Here is a 13,789-nt window from a genome sequence, read left to right as displayed (position 1 = left end):
CACGTCTGTCACAGGTCCTAAATCAACTGTTAACATTACTGATCACTTTGATTGCACCTCATTCAATGTTATTTATTGTATTCAGTGTTCTAACTGCAACCAGCTTTACATCGGAGAAACTGGTCGTCGTTTAGGTGACCGTATAAGGGATCACCTCAATGATATTCGGAAAAACGACTCTTCCAAACCAGTTTCCCGTCATTTTCATTCTACCGACCATTCCATTTCTGATTTTGTTGTATTCGGCTTATCCCTAATTAAAGGCGGTAACGATTGCCGCAAAACTAAAGAAATGAGGCCAATTCACACCTTGGGCACGTTTAATCCCCTTGGCATGAACGAACGCTTCTCGTTTAATTAGTCTATTGTTACTTTCTATCCTCTTGTTTCCTTTTGTTTTCCCTTATACTTATCTCTCATTGGTTGTTTATCATCCACGCTCACTATATAAACCCATTTCCACATTCATCTCTCGTTTACTCCGATGAAGGACTAACGTCCGAAACGTCAGTTTCATTTTTACATACCATACGGTGTTACAAATTATCTATCTATCAACTGTTTTACTGAAAACACCGACGCAGTTTACATTAGTTTTCACTAGTTTTCCACTTTAGACATGCAAGACACACTGACAGAAAGAACGTTGTTGCTCATCCTGGACCAGCAATAGTTGAGCTCAGAGATCAAGATGTTTATGATTTACCAATCTTTAGAAACACTGGCAGAGGGTGCGTTTTTTCTCATCCTTGACCACCAATGATTGAGTACGTTAATCTTGACATTTGTGATTGACCGATCTTTAGATATTGAAGACACGCACACAGACAGAGAGAGAGAGAGAGTTGTTGCTCATCCTTTACCACCTTCATCTCTCCTCGACTGTTGTTTCATAAGTCAAATATAGAATACCTAAAGTTTCTCAGGACATCTTCAAGATTTCTTTTCTTCCAAGATCAATATCAGAGTAGAATCATTTTACTCACAGATCAGTGTGGCAGTGCGGCGTGTGGGATGGGCTCGGATATCAAATAAGAACATGCGTAATAAGGCTCGTAAGGCTCGTAATTTACTTATTACGCATGTTCTTACTCTCAGATCAGTTTAGAGAATTGAAAGTCAATAAATGAGTTCAAAACTAAATTAGATTGTCATCTTTAATATATCAACCTGAATTTGTCGTTCTGAACTTAAGAAAATTATTAACTTGAATATTATTTCTATTATTATGTATTATTATTATTGTATTATTACTATTATCATGAGCCGTTAATGTGATATTTTACAAATTTTATCAACTAATCAAGATTTAGATGTCGATGTTAAACTGAAGACACACAAAATGATTTCTAATTTGGACCTATCGCTAACGAAGCATATGTTGGTCATCCAATCATATTTCTTTTTTTCAAAGGCCTTTGTAGGGTTTTTTTACTAATGAAAAATCTATTGTTTACTTGATATGTTTCAAAATTATTCAACATGCCTTGTCCTAGTATTCTAAATCTTATCCTCGCTGATGGCCTAATGGCCTGGTGGCCTGTCCCCGATCGTGTTTCATCGCTCAGTTGTTGTATTTTTACGTATTTTTTTCTGTCCCTTCTTTGACTTCGGGTTCTTCGTCTCTGTTTCTTCCTTTGGTCTTACAGCAGAGCTTGCCGTCATAATCAGATTCCAGAAAGACGTATCGCTTTTTAATTTTTACACGCAGTTGGATGTTTTACTACTGAAAATTGCTTAATTAATATCCAAAGAACTGGAAAAAAATATTTTTTAATTATTTCAAAGTTCTTACCTGAAACTGTGTTATGTACTTCGAATCTTGAAATAATCCGCTAAGCAATGTTTCATTTACAAAATCTTTTATCGCCTTCTTTTGCTTTTTCTCTCATGAACAACTTCATTCAAAGCGCGCGCAAGGTAATTAACTAATTATCTGATTGATGACGTAACGCGTGTTCTCGTAACCGATATCTCTCGTCTATTCTGTGGAATTATGGAAAGTCTGATTTATACACCTAAAGTAGATAGCATGGCTTTTTCAATTGACAGTTACTGAATTGCGCTCTACTCTTGCAAAATTGCGCGCGACAAATTTCATCTTGCGAACATGGCTGCAACATTACCTGCAACATTTTGACATTTCCAGCCAATCAGGTTGCACCAAATTTACTGCTGGCCACATTCCTTCGCATAGCAGGCTGACACAAGCGATGTTGAGTTAATTTGTTGCACCGTGTGTCACCTCGATCCAAATTTGATGCGTGCAATGTTGTGTACAATGTTACATCGTGTGTCCACACCTTTAGCAAGTCTTTGTTGGAGCTTGGCTGCATCACAATCTGAACATTTTGAACCGTATATTTTTTTGAAAACTGAGTCGAAAAATGCATCAGTAGCTTTAATTGGACTCCAGTAACCATCGTGGTATTTTGATGGATTAGTGTGGTGACCTGTACGGCGGATTGAGCAACAAAATACTTAACTAATTGACTAGCAGTGAGCTGGCCGGTGGATGTGCGAGTATTGTATTGAGCCAAACTTCAGCTCAACCAACTACGCTATGAACTTTTTATTGAAAGGAAATCAAAAGCTATATTTTACCTTTAAATGAAGATTGAAGCGGAAAGGTTTTACTTTCAACAACTGTTAGGTTGTAATTTTTTTTCAATACAACTACTTTCAGCTACAAAGTCAGCCAATCCAAATGTCCGCTTTATTTACAGTGATTCAGATTTACTTTACAACAAAAAAACTTTTTATTTTTTACTATAAAAAGACAAACGATTGAAATGACCATTTCCGTCCATTACTTGTGGTTTATAGCAGCGTTGAGATACGTCTTCCATTAAAAGTAGTCACATTCTTTGATGTTTGACCTGTTTTTACCCTTCATTGTTAGAAGCCAAGATACTTGTATGACTCATTGCTTTTGTCGAAGTCCCAAAAAAATAATGTATATATTTAGGCACTTCCTAAAAGTGGAGCTCCCGATACGGAAGTCACGGGGAGAACAATTTGAATGAAACTGAAAGGTAAAAATAAGATCGGGGGAAAAATCATCAATTATTTTTTATTCGAAATGGTGATAATTTCTCCCATAATAAAAACCATGCAGTGAAATCGAATTGAACTGCACTACATCAATCGTTTTTTGCTTTTGTTTTTTTGCACGAGTATACTCTCCCACTTAGGAATTTTGTACACAACTTACCACCACCCCCAGGGGTTAGTTTTGTTCTTTGAAGTTTCTTTGACAAAACGTTTTCCAAGGCCGACAGTTTTAGGCTTTGAATCTCTTTTACTTCGCGTATTCTGAAAGGCAAGCCATCACGAAGATAGGCCAGTAGTACCGCCGCCACGTTTCCCGTCAGGTCTGTCCTTCCTAATGCACCTGTAACCAGGGATCTGGATTTCAGCATCAGAGATTGTCGAGGTCGATGTTACCAATAAATTCAACTCATCCAATTTTCCAATTCCAATTTTCTGTGTACGTTAAGGTGGACTATTGATAATCCCCTTGTTTTAACACCAAAAGATGACGCAGGGCCAGGATTCGGTTCTACATCTCCAGATATGGCCAGAAACAGGAGTACGAGTGCAAATTGCTTCAGTAGATGGACACCAACGGCGAAGGTCATCTGTGGCGACAGGCCTTTGGTCTTGTAATGTCGTGCTTGCCTGATGGGATGACTTGCTTGTATATATATGGTATGGATATTGATGATCCCAAGTACATACCACAGGTGCTAGATATCCAGGGCTCCACTATTTTCTTTATGATGAGACTGCGCATCACGATTATGAGATAGAGAAAAGTGCAGAGCAACCGGACACCAGATTTGACTTTCAAAGAAGCCATTTGGATTCGGAGCGCAAGCCACTGACGTTTTCTATGGACGTTAGGTTTTTGCGCGCGCTGATTGTCGTTGAAAGGCTATGCAGCGAATCTTTGACTCCAAGGGAATTCTGGAAAAAACATCATGTTGTAACGATTTAAAACTAAAATTGTTGTATTCGCACTACCTTCTCTTCCTTTCTCTGTCTCTTTCCCTCGCCTTTTCATTGTTTTTAATCAAAAATCTTTCAAATACGATGTACCCACTCGAATCGTGCAACAGTACCCCTTCCCCTCCCCCGAGAACAGTTTTATGTCCATTCTAAGACGCTTCCATCTCATCTGCATCAGTTTGAATTGGCAGCAACTAAAAACTATAATATATATATTTAGTCACTGCCTAAAAGCGGAGCTCCCGATACGGAAGTCACAGGGAGCCCAATTTAAATGAAACTGAAAGGTAACAATAAAATCGGGTGAAAAAATCTTCAATCATTGTTTATTCGAGATCAAGATAATTCTTCCCATAATAAAAAAAACATGCGCAGTGGAATACATCGTTATTTTTGTGTGTATTTTTGCCTCAAATTCTTTTTTTCTTTCACGATCATGTAACATTCTCATTGTTCATAATCGAAGTCCCGCTCGGGTTTGCGTTTTCCCTCTCTCTCTCTGCTCGCCGCTTTTCTTCGGTGAGATTCCTTCGTCTTTGCCTTTCTTTTTCACGCCTCCAGAGCTTTTCCTCTTCCGAAAAAACTCTTTTACTTCTGGCCTTTCTCTTGGCTTCATTCTCCTCTGAGCTTTCTTTCGACATGTCGATTTCGGAAAGGGGTTTCATCGTAAATAGAGTAAATATAAATATAGAAATAAGCTTGAATTAAAAATTGTGTTGTTATCTTTCGGTATTTCTATACGTAATAACAGGTGTAACAAGTTTTGACACGGGAAAACGTGTCAAAGGTGCTGGGCACATTGGATACTTTCAATAGAGTAGAAGACTATTTGGGATTTAGTCATTGTAAGACAGAAGAAAGTCCGTGGATTCGGTTTGACTAAAATAGAATATTTTGTAATGCTGATAGAAGAGATACGTTTTTCGTCGAGGCAAGATTTTTTTACTGTCAAATTACGAACCAGCATAAACGAGTCTTGGTCGCAAACCCCAAAGCAAGCCTCCTTCTCTCTGAGAACCAGTGTTATGGTGGCTCCATCGGCTCAAAAACACCACACAAAACAATGAACAGAGGATTCTCCATCTACAGGAGGTAAAGGAGACTCTGATGGCAGGGTAACCTCAGAATAGAAATATTGCGAAAAACGTATCTCTTTCCCCACGCTTCTTAGTAAATTTGCTACCCAAACAATATGGCGTCGGAAACCGTGAAAGGAACTATAAATAAACTAACATAAAAGTCATGCGAGTACTCTTTTATGTAACTTATGACGCAGTAAATTCCTCGTCCACCCACTCGTTGAAGGTTTCGGCATGAAAATCCCTTTTTCATAAAAATATTCGACTAGAAATCGATACGTTTAGCTAACCAAAACAAAAAATCATTACTTTAGTTAATAATGATAACATATAACTTTTGCGAGTACTATTTTATATCAATGGCGCAGTAGAAATTCCTGGCCCACCCCTATTCAACCTTTCGGCATGAAATACGTTTTTTTCATAAAAATATTCGACTAGAAATAAATATGTTTTGCTAATCAAACCTAATATCATTTTTCTAGCTAATAAAATAAAATAATATATATATTTAGGCACTGCCTAAAAGCGGAGCTCTCGAATTTTAATGAAACTGAAAAGTAAAAATAAGACCTGGGAAAAAATTTTCAATTATTTCTTATTCGAGATGAAGATAATTTCTGCCATAATAAAAACCATGCAGTGAAATCAAATCAAAATGCCCTACATTGTTTTTCGTTTTTTGTTTTTTTTTTTTTTTTTTTTTTTTGCGTGAGTATACTCTCCCACTTAGGAATTTTGTATACAACTCACCACCACCCCAGGGGTTAGTTTTGTTCTTTGAAGATTCTTTGACAAAACGTTTTCCAAGGCCGACAGTTTTAGGCTTTGAACTCTTTTATTTAAAAAAAACGAAAGAAAACTACAGATAATCCAATACAATATCAAGTTTAGTGAAATTTACCTAGGATGTCTTTCATGGAAATCGAAAATCTGGAGATTTAGGACAAATAAAGACTAAAAAACAGACTTGAAACTGGCGATTAAGGTGAGCAAAAAATAAGGTTTGCTTTATTAGGTCTTTTACAGTTTTCCAAAAACAAAGCTTACATTCATTTAAACAGTTGACAAGAACAACTGATAATGAGACAAAATAGAAAATAATGCAAAAGGCAATGCAAAATACAAAATGACGAATTTCTTTGGCAGTAAATTAGCGTTTGTAAATGTTTTTGAAAATTTTTTAGCTTTTTAAAGTGAAATTCTGGTAGGTCTTTATACAATAACATCTCTCAACAACACAAATTTGAGCTCATTTTTATAATCATACTTGCTCGGACAGCTTAATAAACAGTTGAATATTTGGTAAAAAAATATTTTTCATTCAAAAATATAGTAAATTATCGATAGAAAGATATAAAATTATTGAATGAAAGTCTTCTTTGTTTTGCCGATGGGACCCTGCGATAGGAGGCGCGCAAAGCTGCATTTTTTTGAACGAAAAACATACGATAGTTGGTTAAAAATAAAGATTTACAAAGCTAAATAAAGGACGAATATTTGTTGTCGTATTATGCTCTTCGTGTTATATTTCCTCCAGCATTAAAATAAACTAAACTTATCTATAGAAATATAAAAAAATTTGAGAGAAAGTCTTTGATTTGTCGATTCGTCGAGAAAAATGCCTTTCAAAAATAATAATAATATACGATTGTTTGCTTAAACAACACACCTGAATTCTTGAAGAACACTTTTTGATCCATCTTTGACAACATGAAAGTATTTTTTTAATTGCTTTTGCTCTATAACTTGTCCAAAAGCGATTTTTTCTGTGCATTTGAGAGCCGCATTTGTGAGTAGTTTTGCTTTGACATCAAGCGGGATTCCTGTGTTGTGTAGACGGACGGACGGAAGTGACGTCAGCCAAGCCATGAAAAATCAACTCGAGTGTTTACCTTTTTTTTTTTAAGTATGCTGCTCCACTCGCGCTTTGCTAAAACTCGTGCGAGTACTATTTTACATCAATGACGCAGTAGAAATTCCTGGCCTGTCCATTTATAATCTTTTGTTTACGTAACTAATTCGAGTTGTATCAAAAAACAAAAATCGCACTTAAAGTTTCTGATTTAGCTCCAGTTTCTAATTATCTGCTTAGAATACTACCAAATTAAGTTTAAAGTAAGTTGGATTAAGGCACTCTTACCACAAAAACCACATATGTTCAAACTCTTTCACCTCCTCCGTGTCCCGATCTGACAGATCTCGACCTGCATGCATTTTCACCTCGTGTTTCACCAATGTCAATCATGACGAGGTCCACCAATGGCATTCGTAACACTAAATTCCGATCATACGTAACTCAACAAAAACAAATGTGCTGTGCCCATAGGCGCAGCACAATTTTTTTTTTTTACAAAAGTTTAATAGCCGCATTGCTAGTACACATATTTGTACGTGTGTACCTTTATGTGTACCCGGATGATGCAACGCGTCGACATTCCCGCCAAAATAAAAAGATAATCTAACCAGCCAATCGGGATTCTTGTGCTCACGGACGCCGTATGTATGTATGTATGTATGTATGTATGTATGTATGTATGTATGTATGTATGTATGTATGTATGTATGTATGTATGTATGTATGTATGTATGTATGTATGCATGCATGCATGCATGTATGTATGTATGTATGTATGTATGTATGTATGTATGTATGTATGTATGTATGTATGTATGTATGTATGTATGTATGTATGTATGTATGTATGTATGTATGTATGTATGTATGTAAGACAAAATCAACTCCATGGTTTACCATTTGTTCTTAAGTACGGTGGCCCGCGCGGGAGCTCCGCTAATATAACTTTGCCACGCACCCGAGTCATCCAAAGAAGATAAAGCTTTCGTATGGACGTTCGACCTAACCCTGATTATAGAGGATAATGTTCTAGCCCGAAGGCACAAGAGACTGACCGGCCCCCAGACCGGATGTATAGCTAATGCCATACACTATCTACTATGCACATTGATTTGAAGCATTACATATTGGTGCATGTGCCTTGCACTTTCTTTTGTTATCGCTCAACAGATTGTGAAACAAGCTTTACTGAAGAAACATTGTAGTATACCAGCACCTTTCACCAAAACCTGCATATTCAAAACGCGGAATACTGTTGACGAATTATTCATTCATGTCTACAAAGGCCCGAGTAATGAGACACGTTCTTTCTTCAGATACGTTCCGCCGCGGAAAATGTAAACTTTTCAATCTCATGCAGTCCTAAAAACGTGGGATACTATTTCAGTGTCGATATAGAAGGAGAATATGGAGCATAATATTTTACAATTCATAAAACTTCATTTAAGTGGGAAAAATCGTAACTTGTGCTTTAAAGAAAAGCTTTGAAAATTGCTTTAAGAAATTGCAGTTGCTGAAACACAAATTTGAAATGAAATCGCGAGGAAAAGGAAACGTTAAAAGATGCATAAAAGCAGCCGAAAATTCAAAAAAAGCCTTGTTTGTACGAATCGGTCTTTTCATATATCCAGTAAAGAGACGTAAGATACTGGATACGAGAACGCGATCATTACGTCATCAATTAGATAATCAGCCAATTATCCTGCGCGCGCTTTCATTTGAATGAATTTGAAGAGAAAAGAAGTGAAAGAAAAAAGAAAAAAGATTTTGCAAGCGAAACATTGCTAAGCGGATTATTTTAATTCCATAGCACATAGTACAAATTCAGGTAAGAACTTTGACATATTCAAATGGTTTGATTATGATTCTCTTTTTCAGTTGCTTGGAAATTAATCAATCAAACTTCAACAGTAAAACACGTCTTTTGGCATCTGATAATGACCACTAGCTGTGCTGTAAGACCAAAGGAAGAAAGAGATACGGAGAACCAGAAGAGAAAAGAAGAAAAAGAAGTAACAGAAAAAACATAAAATAACAACTGAGCGATGAAACGCGCCCTGGAACAAGCCACGAGGCCATCAGAGAGGAGGAGATTGAAAACATTAGAACGATAAATTTTTGTACATATCAAGTGAATAGACAAAGGCCTTTGAAAAACATATCATTTCTTTTTGAAAATGTCTCTATCTCTGAACTCAACCATTAGTGGTCCATGTCTAAAGAGATTGGTTAATCACAAGTGTCTTTATCTCTCAACTCAACTATTGGTGGTCCATGTCTAAAAAGATTGGTTAATCACAAGTGTCTTTATCTCTGAACTCAACCATTAGTGGTCCATGTCTAAAGAGATTGGTTAATCACAAGTGTCTTTATCTCTCAACTCAACTATTGGTGGTCCATGTCTAAAGAGATTGGTTAATCACAAGTGTCTTTATCTCTGAACACAACTATTAGCGGTCCTTCTCTAAAGAGATTGGTTAATCACAAGTGTCTTTATCTCTGAACTCAACTATTGGTGGTCCATGTCTAAAGAGATTGGTTAATCACAAGTGTCTTTATCTCTGAACTCAACCATTAGTGGTCCATGTCTAAAGAGATTGGTTAATCACAAGTGTCTTTATCTCTCAACTCAACTATTGGTGGTCCATGTCTAAAGAGATTGGTTAATCACAAGTGTCTTTATCTCTCAACTCAACTATTGGTGGTCCATGTCTAAAGAGATTGGTTAATCACAAGTGTCTTTATCTCTGAACTCAACTATTGGTGGTTAGTTCGGGATTAGAAATATCGCTCTCTCCGTCAGTGTGTCAAATAAAAAGAATAGTTAAAGATTTATAAGCTAATGATAAAAGGCGGATATTTTTTTTGTAATATGTATAAACTTTTATATTTCTTCCTGCATTACAATAAATTACCTATAAATTACCTTTCTTTATTGATTGAGTAGGCCATACCTCCAAACATCGAGTGACAAAAATAATGAGTCATACGAGTACCTTGGTATCTAACAAAGAACAGTAAAAACGCTTCAAACATCAAAAAATGTGACAACTTTTACTAGAAGACGTATCTGAACGCTGCTATAAACCACAGGTAATGCACGGTTTTCGGGTAATAGATTGTTGATTCCATCAGACACACCAGGTAACTTGGTAATGAAAAAATTGAATCGATCATATATATGGTGCGACATTCTTTGAGATAAAAGGCGGAAACATCCAATGGACAGTTTGTCATAAACAGCAAGTGAAATCTAAAACAAAACAATTATTATTACTCAATCAATTTATAAAATGATTGTATGCAAATTACATTCTCTTCTTTATCTCAATCTTTATCTCTCCTTTTCAATCACTATGATCAAAAACCATTCAAATGATAATAACGATTTCATTTTTTCTAACCCGCAAATAAGCATGTTTACAAGTATTTGATCAAATGCGCGTCACAAACGTTAGGATACCTGAATGCAATCTAAATTATAATAAATAACTTACTGTCCATGCCCCTACATTAAATAAAAAATGGTTTTAGAAGTTGGAACGAACGATATTCTATGTGTAAAACGTAAAATGTATACAGTTTATTATCTAAATTAGATAAAAATTATCATACACGAAGATACTGGATACGAGAGCGCGCATTGCGTCATCAATCAGTCAATTATCTTGCGCGCACTTTTATTGAAGTTGTTCAGTAAGAGAAAAGGCAAAGAAAAAAGAAAGAAAAAAGAAAAAAGAAAAAAAAAACAGAAAAGAAAAGAAAGAAAGAAAGAAAGAAAGAAAGAAAGAAAGAAAGAAAGCGGTAAATGATTTCACATTAGGATTCGAGTGCATATACCACTTTTTTAGCTACGAACTTTAACTTACTTAATAGATTTATTGTAAATTTGTTGATTCTGTTATGTGAAAATTAATCAATTAAACTTCAGTATTGAAACATTACAACTACGTGTAAAAAATAAAAAGCAAAACTGGGCGCATTCAACGAACTCGAGGCCGAGAAGGTGATCATTTCTGTTAAAAGTGATTATCTGGTCAGAGAAAAAAATTTCAATTATTAACATGAAAACGAATGAAAAAGAAGCAAAGAAAGACAACTGAACTTGATAACAAAATTAACTACAGAATAAAAGATATGTTCCCGAAAATTATATTAATATTGAGACATTTGCCACGCTGAATAGCATGAAATAAAAGGAAGCCTGTGTGCTGTTTGTTTGTTCTGTAAATAATAAAACATTAGCGATGTTTATTGTACAAACATCGGTTAGTACTTCATGTAAGTCCTCATGAAGTGGCACTGTTCGATTATTGATTATTGATTATAATGTAATGAAACCCTAACCCTAACCCTAACCCTTTGATCCTCAAAATATGATCCCTGCTCTTGAGAATACTTGTGCCGCCTGAACAATGTTGTGCTTTTTTGTTTTGTTTCAAAATTAAGGTATTTTTGACCGCATTGCTTTTTTTCTTTATTTATTGTGTAGGAAGGTATCTCCAGTCATCGAGTGCTGAAGCGCATTATGGCAGTGCGAAGCATTTACGGCTATGCCGGAGATTTCGGTCACGACACTGCTATCCATTGACTAATAAGGAGAGCCAGCCCGTACCGCTCGGAACGAGTTATATGATTGAATTAAAAAACAATAGATTGGTCATCCAAACAATAGCACTAAACCTAACCTTACAAAAGAGGTACTATACTTAGGGAGCAATGAAAATCCAGCTTTCGAGCGGTACTGGATTACTCAATCAGGAAGCCTTAGTCGGCCCCAAGGCCGTAGATGCCTCAGCCCTTTTTGTTTTAGTTTAGCACCAGTGACCCAAAGATGTTCAAGAGGGACACGTTGATAGTCTTTTGCAAGGGTTTTTTGTTTGTTTGTTTATTTGTTTGTTTGTTCCATTTTTCATTTGTTTGTTTGTTTTTGTTTCGTTTTCTGTTTCTATAAGTACTGTTTAATAAACTCGCAGGAGTGTTTTATCAGGACTTAAAAGGCGTAGCAGAGAAAACTCATTAATAATTCATGAAGGAAACACAATAGAAATCATTACCGTGAGTGAGTTTTTATGTCTGTTATAGATTCGCCTACATTTGCGTAAACTTTAACTTGGATTTTCTCTATCAAACTTGGTTCATTTCGTAAAGAATTCGGTACAATATGAGAACTTACATCATGAGTATTTTAAGCCGTTTAATAAACTCGCAGATCCCTTATCAAAAAACATTACATAAAAAGCTGATGATGTATGTTCTCATATTATACTGAATTCTTTACGAAATGAATCAAGTTTGATAGGGAAAATCCAATTCAAAAACTCTTGAATAATTAATGAGCATTTGAACCAATTGGGGCGGGCATACACGTCATGTGCATGGACCTTGAAACCCCATAAAGTCCTCTTCATTAGTATTCTTTATATAAAGAATACTAATGAGGATGAGGCTTATATAAAGTCTCATCCTTATTAGTATTCCTTATATTCTCTACTTTCACATCCCCATAATACTTTGCGTCTTTGGTGGGTAAAAAAAGGGTAAAAACCCACTTATTTTGCTGAAGGCTGATGAGACAACGTTGACAATACCTTGTTTGGTATCCAAAAATAAAATGAAGAAGTAAAAAACAGAAAAAGATAGAAGCTTGAAGACGTTTAAGGTAAATTTTAAACATTTTTTCGTAAGTCAATATATTTTCTACAAGACAAACACTCTTGTTGATCTGATAATCAGTATTGTACAGATAAAAGCAGGTATAGTATAAACTCAATTAAGAAGCCTTTCAATTTGAAACAGTTGAAGGCATTATGGATATTTGAAAGTAGAGAATGAAGAATACTAATATTGACAACCTTATCAGAATAAAGGAGCATCCAAGTTCAGTTGAAGACTTAGAGCCTCATCAAGGTCAGTCTCGCGTACGATCATTGCCGAACTATAAATTATTGTCGTCTTGTGCCCCTGTCTTGAGTTCGGCATGTTGTCTTCAACTTCTGGGAGCCTTTTTTGCACTTACTGCGCATGGCAGTGACGTACAAACCTCACTGCGCATGACATTGCTGTCAAACGACTATCAAAGTATAAAAGTTAATGTTCGCGAGGTATATGGTCGCTCTATTTCAACCAAAAGGTTGTGAATTATACTTAAAGATTTTGAAGCCGTTTAATAAACTCGTAGATCGTGTTTTATCGGTTCTAAAACCACTAGGCTTACGCGTCGTAGTTTTAAACCCTACTTAAAACATTGCTGCTTGTTTATTAAGTTTATCAAATGATGACGAATCTATATCAGATATAAAACCTCCTTCATGGTCATGATTTCTATTGTGTTTCCTTCATGACTTATCAATGAGTTGTTTAATTTTATTATTATTATTATTATATTTATCTTATTCTTCTTTTTTTTTTTTTCCCGTTACAAAAGAAAGTTTTGTGTGCTCGAAATTTTTTTATCAGATATAATTTTTTTATTATTATTATTATTATTATTATTATTATTATTATTATTATTATTATTATTATTATTATTATTATCATCATCATTATATGTTTATTTCAACTTCAGACATTTTTGCTCCATGAATACAGAACGTTGCGGGCATGAATAGTCTAAGCAAACATCTGAATGACTGGTTTTTCAAAGATGTATACAAATTTAACAATTGTACAGACGTTTCACAATCTCACAGTTCTTTGAAATAACCCATTTCTGACACTTTTTTACAATTTTTAGACCTTCATTGAGGCCTACATCAGCCAGTTTACTAATCAAATCCGTGTAGTACCCAGTTAGAAAATCAAATACTGTGTTGACTTGCGTTACTTTATATCCAGGGTA

The sequence above is a fragment of the Actinia tenebrosa genome, unplaced genomic scaffold, assembly GCF_029948245.1.
Source record: "Actinia tenebrosa isolate PJP-AT-01 unplaced genomic scaffold, QUT_ActTen_1.0 PGA_scaffold10__47_contigs__length_13832649, whole genome shotgun sequence".
Lineage (NCBI taxonomy): Eukaryota > Metazoa > Cnidaria > Anthozoa > Actiniaria > Actiniidae > Actinia > Actinia tenebrosa.
Note: the sequence above shows the minus strand (reverse complement) of the source record.